This window comes from Heterocephalus glaber, unplaced genomic scaffold (assembly GCF_053883595.1).
Source record: "Heterocephalus glaber isolate CG9 unplaced genomic scaffold, H.glaber_assembly_v1.0 deba00001757, whole genome shotgun sequence".
NCBI lineage: Eukaryota > Metazoa > Chordata > Mammalia > Rodentia > Bathyergidae > Heterocephalus > Heterocephalus glaber.
The window spans coordinates 4,865,247-4,871,525 of record NW_028258454.1 but is presented as its reverse complement, the minus strand read 5'-3'; the positions used below and the strand labels follow the sequence as shown (position 1 = coordinate 4,871,525).

The following is a 6,279-nucleotide window of genomic DNA, read 5'->3' as shown; positions in this document are numbered from 1 at the left end:
TTTTATTGGTACATTTTAGGTATACAATACATTTACATTTATCATTGGGTGCTTGTACCTGTACATGATGTATCTTGGTTCTTATTTTTTCCCCATTACTTGTGTGTCCTTCACCCACTCCACCCTTCCCTATTTACATAGATTTTGTTTCCATTTTTTTCTCATAATTTTTTCTTTCCCTTCTTTCTTTTCCCCTTCCCCTCCCACCACCCCTACACCTTTGGATCTTTTCACATTTCAAATGATCAATTATTCATTTTAATCATTTTAATCCTTATTTACACTTGCAGTTTCTCACACTAGAGAAACTATTCTGTATTTACATGTGTGTCCTATTTATTTCACTTAAGAGTATGGCCTCAATATGCATCCATTTAGCTATAAATGTCTCTGGTTTCTCATTCTTTATGGTTGAGTAGTACTCCATTTTTTTTTTTTTTAACCCACATGTTCTTTATCCAGTTTCCAGTTGATGGGCACTTGGGCTGTTTCCAAGCTTTAGCTATTACAAACTGTGCCACTATAAACATGATAGGAAAGGAAGAAGTTAAACTGTCATTATTTGCTGATGATATGATACTTTACATAGAGGACCCAAAAAACTTGGCCAAAAGACTTCTAGGCTTAATTGACAGATTCAGTAGAGTAGCTGGATATAAGGTCAACACTCAAAAAACAATAGGCTTTTTATACACAAATAGGCTCACTGAGAGAGCTATTAGGGAAACAATTCCTTTTACAATAGCATCCAAAAAGATGACATATCTAGGAATCAATCTAACAAAGGAGGCAAAAGACCTCTACATTGAAAACTGCAGCACTCTGAAAAAGGAAATCAAGGAGGATATAAGAAAATGGAAAGACAACCCTTATTCCTGGGTAGGAAGAACCAATATAGTGAAAATGGCCATACTTCCAAACCTACTATATAGATTCAATGGAATGCTGATTGAAATTCCAACAATATACTTCACAGAGCTAGAAAAAACAATCCAAAAATACATTTGGAACCAGAAGAAACCTAGAATAGCAAAAGCAATTCTAGGCAAGAGAGACATGGCTGGGGATATCACAATCCCCAACTTGAAACTATACTACAAAGCTACTATAATAAAAAACAGCATGGTACTGGCAAAGAAAGAGACCTGAGCATCAGTGGAATAGATTAGAAGATGCAGAAACAACTCCAGACATGCTCAGCCACCTCATCTTTGATAAAGGAGCCAACCATCCTCATTGGAGGAAAGATAGCCTCTTTAATAAATGGTTTTGGAAAAACTGGATTTCAACCTGCCATACATGAAAACTAGACCCATACCTACCACCACACACTAAAGTAAGATTGAAGTGGATTAAAGATCTAAATATTAAGACAGAAACACTAAATTTTCTGGAAAATAAGTTATGTAGAATTCTTGAAGACATTGGCATAGGAAAAGACTTTATGAACAAAACCTCAGTAGCACAGGAACTAGCAGAAAGAATCAACAACTGGGATCTCATCTTATTAAAAAGCTTCTGTACTGCAAGAGAAACTACCAACAGAGCTAAGGGACAACATACAACGATGAAAAAAATTTTTAGCAGCTGTACCTCAGACAAAGGACTATTATCTAGAATACATACAGAAGTGAAAAAAATCAGACCCCCCCAAATTCAAAGATCCAATTCAAAAATGCGCATCTGAAATGAACAGACATTTCTCAGACAAAGAAGTAAAAGCAGCAAATAAATATATGAAAAACTGTTCAACACCACTGGTCATTCGAGAGATGCAGATGAAAACACCACTGAGATTCCACCTCACCCCAGAAAGAATGCCTGCTATGAAGAAATCAACCAATAACAAATGCTGGCCAGGGTGTGGGGAGAAAGACACCCTTCTCCATTGTTGGTGGGAATACAGACTGGTACTATTATTTTTCATTTGGATATTGCTTGGTTTTCAATTGGTGCACCAAGATGTTTTATTACCGCTCTCTTTTTTCACACAACAGCTAAAAAATACAACGTCTGATCATATCACTCTCTGGCTTGAAATTCTTCTATTACTACCATACTTAGAATGAACTCAAATGTTTCATCGACCCAGATTATCTCTCTATCTTTGCCTTGTGACCTGGCCTCTGCTCACTATTGCACCTTATTTTGTGCCACTGTCCCCTTATTTACTGTGCTCCAGCCACTCTGGTATCCTCTGTGTTGCTTGATTGGAAGGGATGGGGAGAATAGATGTAGAGAGACCCATTTGAGAGCCAACATGCATTTCAGGTAATGAAAAATGTTTATTAATATATTCAAGTTTGTGGCCCATAGGGACATTATCATAGCTATCTGGAACATATCGTGTGGTCAGTTTCAACTCCAACTGAATCTAGGAGGAGTACACATTGAGTACAGATTCTGTGTGTGTGGAAAAATTCGCTCTAAGAGCTCAACTGACATCAGGTGACAAATAAGAGCAGGCAAGCTGACACTGGGATGTGCATTTCTAGGAACTGAGGCAGAAGCACTTACGAGATAAGCATGGGATCTAATCAGTTGCTTGTCACTGTTGCCATCTTATAAGTGTGTTCTATGGTCTATCTGCTGGTAATAGCAAATTATTCTGATAACTAAAATAAATATTAAGAAGTTTATATGTATCGTATACTCTACATATATCCTATGAATGGCGTTTCAAGGTAGTTTCAAAACAATGTAAGTCCTAACTTTGGTGATACACTATCCTATTCTGTACAGTATTGTAGCTCTGAGATCCAAATGTAATACATGTAACTATTATACAATAATGTTTCCTAGTGTTTTTGAAATTAGAATATTCACTGTAGACTGTAGCTCTTTGTAAATACTTTAAGAGAAGAATTGCGGGAGAAAAATATGACTCTTTTTGTGAAACAAAATGTTTTTGTTTTTGTTCCATGTGAAATGAAAACTTGATCTAAAATTTGAAATTGTAAAAGCAATATTGATCAAAGACAAACTAAAATCAGAGTAGGCAGTCAAAATAGTTTGATAAGAAAGTAAAAAAAAGCTTGCAGGAACCAACGAATAATCTTAACCCTGAGGCAGTTTTCTTCCTTCCTTCCTTCCTTCCTTCCTTCCTTCCTTTCTTTTTTTTTGTATTCCAGGAAACACTGCAGTTTATTTTAAAAAACAAACAAACAAAAATGCAGCAGGAAAACAATTTGTGAGGAGAAACAGATGCATTCACATATAATAAAGCCACTGCAACTTCTTTAGGCATTCAATTGTTGTGTTAAATAAACAGACAGTAGTTATTTAGCAGCAATGATTCCGCAATAAATAATGCACTATGTTTCTCAGTCCTGCACAAAAATTGCAGTTACAGTTACATCAATAGTTGTAAAATACTGGCTCTAATGGCAGAGAAGACGTTAAAACTGATTGTACAAAAAGTTGTCACAATGTGACAACAAATATAAAAACAACCTGTAGGTCTGAAATAAAAAGACTCCACTGTGAAGAGGACAGTGCAGACAAACGGAGATCCCAAGTCCACCAAAAGAAATAACTGCCTTCAGATCTGAGTCCTTGATTGATAAGAAAGGCAGGGGGCTGGGCTTGAAACCATGTTATCAGATTTAAAAGAGCATGCTCTGTCTTCTGTTCTTCCCAGGTCCTGTCTCTGGATAAGTAGAATTTGGAAAACCCGGGTCCTTTTGCAACTGAATCTCTTTCAAACTGAATATCGTTATGCTTTCTGGTAAAGCATGTGCTCTTGGTCCCAGACTTGGAAAGTATACGTTTCATGGCCTCTTCTGCTGAAACCCTTTTCTTAGATTCATACTGAAGAAATTTCATTATCAATTCAATTCCTTCAGAGTCTAACCTTGGTGCATGGTTTATTAGAGGCTGTGGTTTATATTTTGGAAAGTTGCAGTTCTTGAATTCATCATTTGAAGAAACACCTGGCCAAGATTCCTGAGATGGAGTTCCTAGTAGTCAGAAAATTAAGTGTAGTTCATCTTCCACAGTTGATCCTGGAAACAGAGGCCATTTCAAAGAAAATGCAACCAACACCCGACATGTCCATCTGTGTTGAGTACTCGGAGGAACCAAGAAGCACATCGAGTAGCCGGTACCACAGTGTGACAACTTCATTTGAGTAGGTCTTCACCGGAACTGACTTGGCTCTGGCTAGTCCAAAATCTGCTAGCTTTAATTCTCCTTTTTCATTAATGAGGAGGTTCTGCGGTTTCAAGTCTCGATGCAACACCTTTCTTCTGTGGCAATATGCCAAGCCACATAGAATCTGGTAGAGAAATATCTTTACATTGTGCATACTCATGATGTTCCCACAGTCATCCATGTACTGTTTTAGGTCTTTATCCAAATATTCAAAGACCAGAGTCAAAGATTTATCAGTGTAAACAATGTCATGTAAGGTTACTATATTTGCATGTTTTAAATCCTTTAGAGAAACTTCTCTTATAGCTGTACAAGGTGCACCTTCATAGTCCAATTGAATCTCTTTTAATGGCACCAAATTCTCTGTCAGTTTACTTCTTCCGTTATACACTGTTGCATGTGTACCCTCTCCAAGCTTTTCCAATTTGATATAGGTTTCCATTCTCCCAAACTCAGTTTCTGATAAGGAAGCTCTATGAGACCTTCGGCTCATAAATTGATCAAGTGGTGGACTGTTGATTTGTAACTTTTCAAGATACCCATCAGGTATTCTGATATCTGCAGGCAGGGATAACGGCTTATTTAAATCCTCCATTGAGATCCGCCTTTGTATACGATTTCTGAGACAAACAACTGTAGGTGACTGGACTTCATCAGATGATGTCCCAGAAGCTTGGCCACTCACCATCTGATCCCATTTTTAGATTCTCCTGGACAAAATCTAATCTGCTTCCGTTTCTGGGCATTGCCATGAAGGCGCCAAGGCCACCTCCGATAACACTGTGGGGTCTCCGCAACGAGGAAGGCGTGCACACTGTGAGACATGGGGGTTCTGCCCTTCTTCACGATGGGTTCATTATCTTTGCTGCTGATTTCTTCAATAGTCATTTGTTGGGCCAATTCAGATAATGATTCATCAATAGTCTGGCTTCCTCGAAGTGTGAGGAACAGCCTTCTCTTAAGCTTTTTCATCCTATCAATTGAATGTGGCTTGAAAAATCCGGCAAGTGCGGGCGGCGAGTCCCGGGCGGGCGGACGCGAAGGGAAGCGGCCCGACGACGCGCGCGGAGCCCGGATGCAGGTCCCGGCCTCGGGCGGCCTCCCCGCCGCCTCCTTCCGGGCTGCGAGGCGCGGAGCTGCGAGGTCCGCGGCGCCTCACGCGGGTGCCGAGACCCCCGATTAACATGGCTGCCGGGTCGCCAGGCCGCGCGCTCTGCCCCGCCGAGAAGCCGTGGCGGCGGGCGGCCCCAAGGAAGCGGGCGGCGGGCGGCGGGCGGCGGGCAGGCGCCTTCTGCTCCGCTGCGGGCTGGCCCCTGAGGCGCTGAGGAGATGGCGGGCGGGCGCTCTCCCTGCGTGCTCGTCGCGTTCTCGCTCGGCGGCTGCGGATTGATGCTTCAGCCTGTTCGCCAGAGGAGGAGACCAAGCGAGCGAGGAAAAAGACTTTGATTGAAAGGAGGCAGTTTTCATTTCATCAGTGTCAACAAAATGAATGAATATTTTTCTACGTCTCTGGAATATTTTGTCCTGAAACAAAGATCAAGGCTACTGGAAAAGGCAAGTAATACCTGGTGTGTTTTAAAATTTCATTTTTAGAATATAATTCCCAGCTAGGTGCGGTAGTGCAGGCCTATAATCTCAACCACTCAGGAGGCTGGGCAGGAGGATGGAACGTTTGAGGCCAACCCGGGAAACTTAGTGAACCCCTGTTTTAACTTTTTTTGTGTGTGGTACCAGAGATTGCACTCAGGCAGGTGCGGCGCCACTGAGCCACATCTCCAATACAAACCCTGTTTTAAAATAAAATATAAAAAGGTCTGGGGATGTACCTCAGTGGTAGAATACACCCTGGGTTTGAGTCCTACGTACTGGGGGGGGGGGGGATGGTGTATTCTAAATATTGCATTGTCTTTCTTTTTTTTTTAAGATTTTAAAGTTGGCATTTATTTGTATTATGTATTTTTTAATGTTTTCTAGTATCCAATGTCTGTATCAGAATATTTTTTCTTGTTTTCTTTGTATATAATCTTAGCAGGGTATATTGGTTTGTAATAATAATAAGCCATGGAGTTATTATTACATCTTTATTTTTAACAGGAAATTTTGGAAACTTTTAGAATAATCTTACCA

At 40.3% G+C, this 6,279-nt stretch overlaps 1 pseudogene; it reads right to left on the bottom strand.

Moving 5' to 3' along the window:
* Window positions 1-1,557: 1,557 nt before the first annotated feature.
* LOC101717555 (cyclin-dependent kinase 17 pseudogene) lies at window positions 1,558-5,257 on the bottom strand (annotated as a pseudogene).
* Window positions 5,258-6,279: the final 1,022 nt, after the last annotated feature.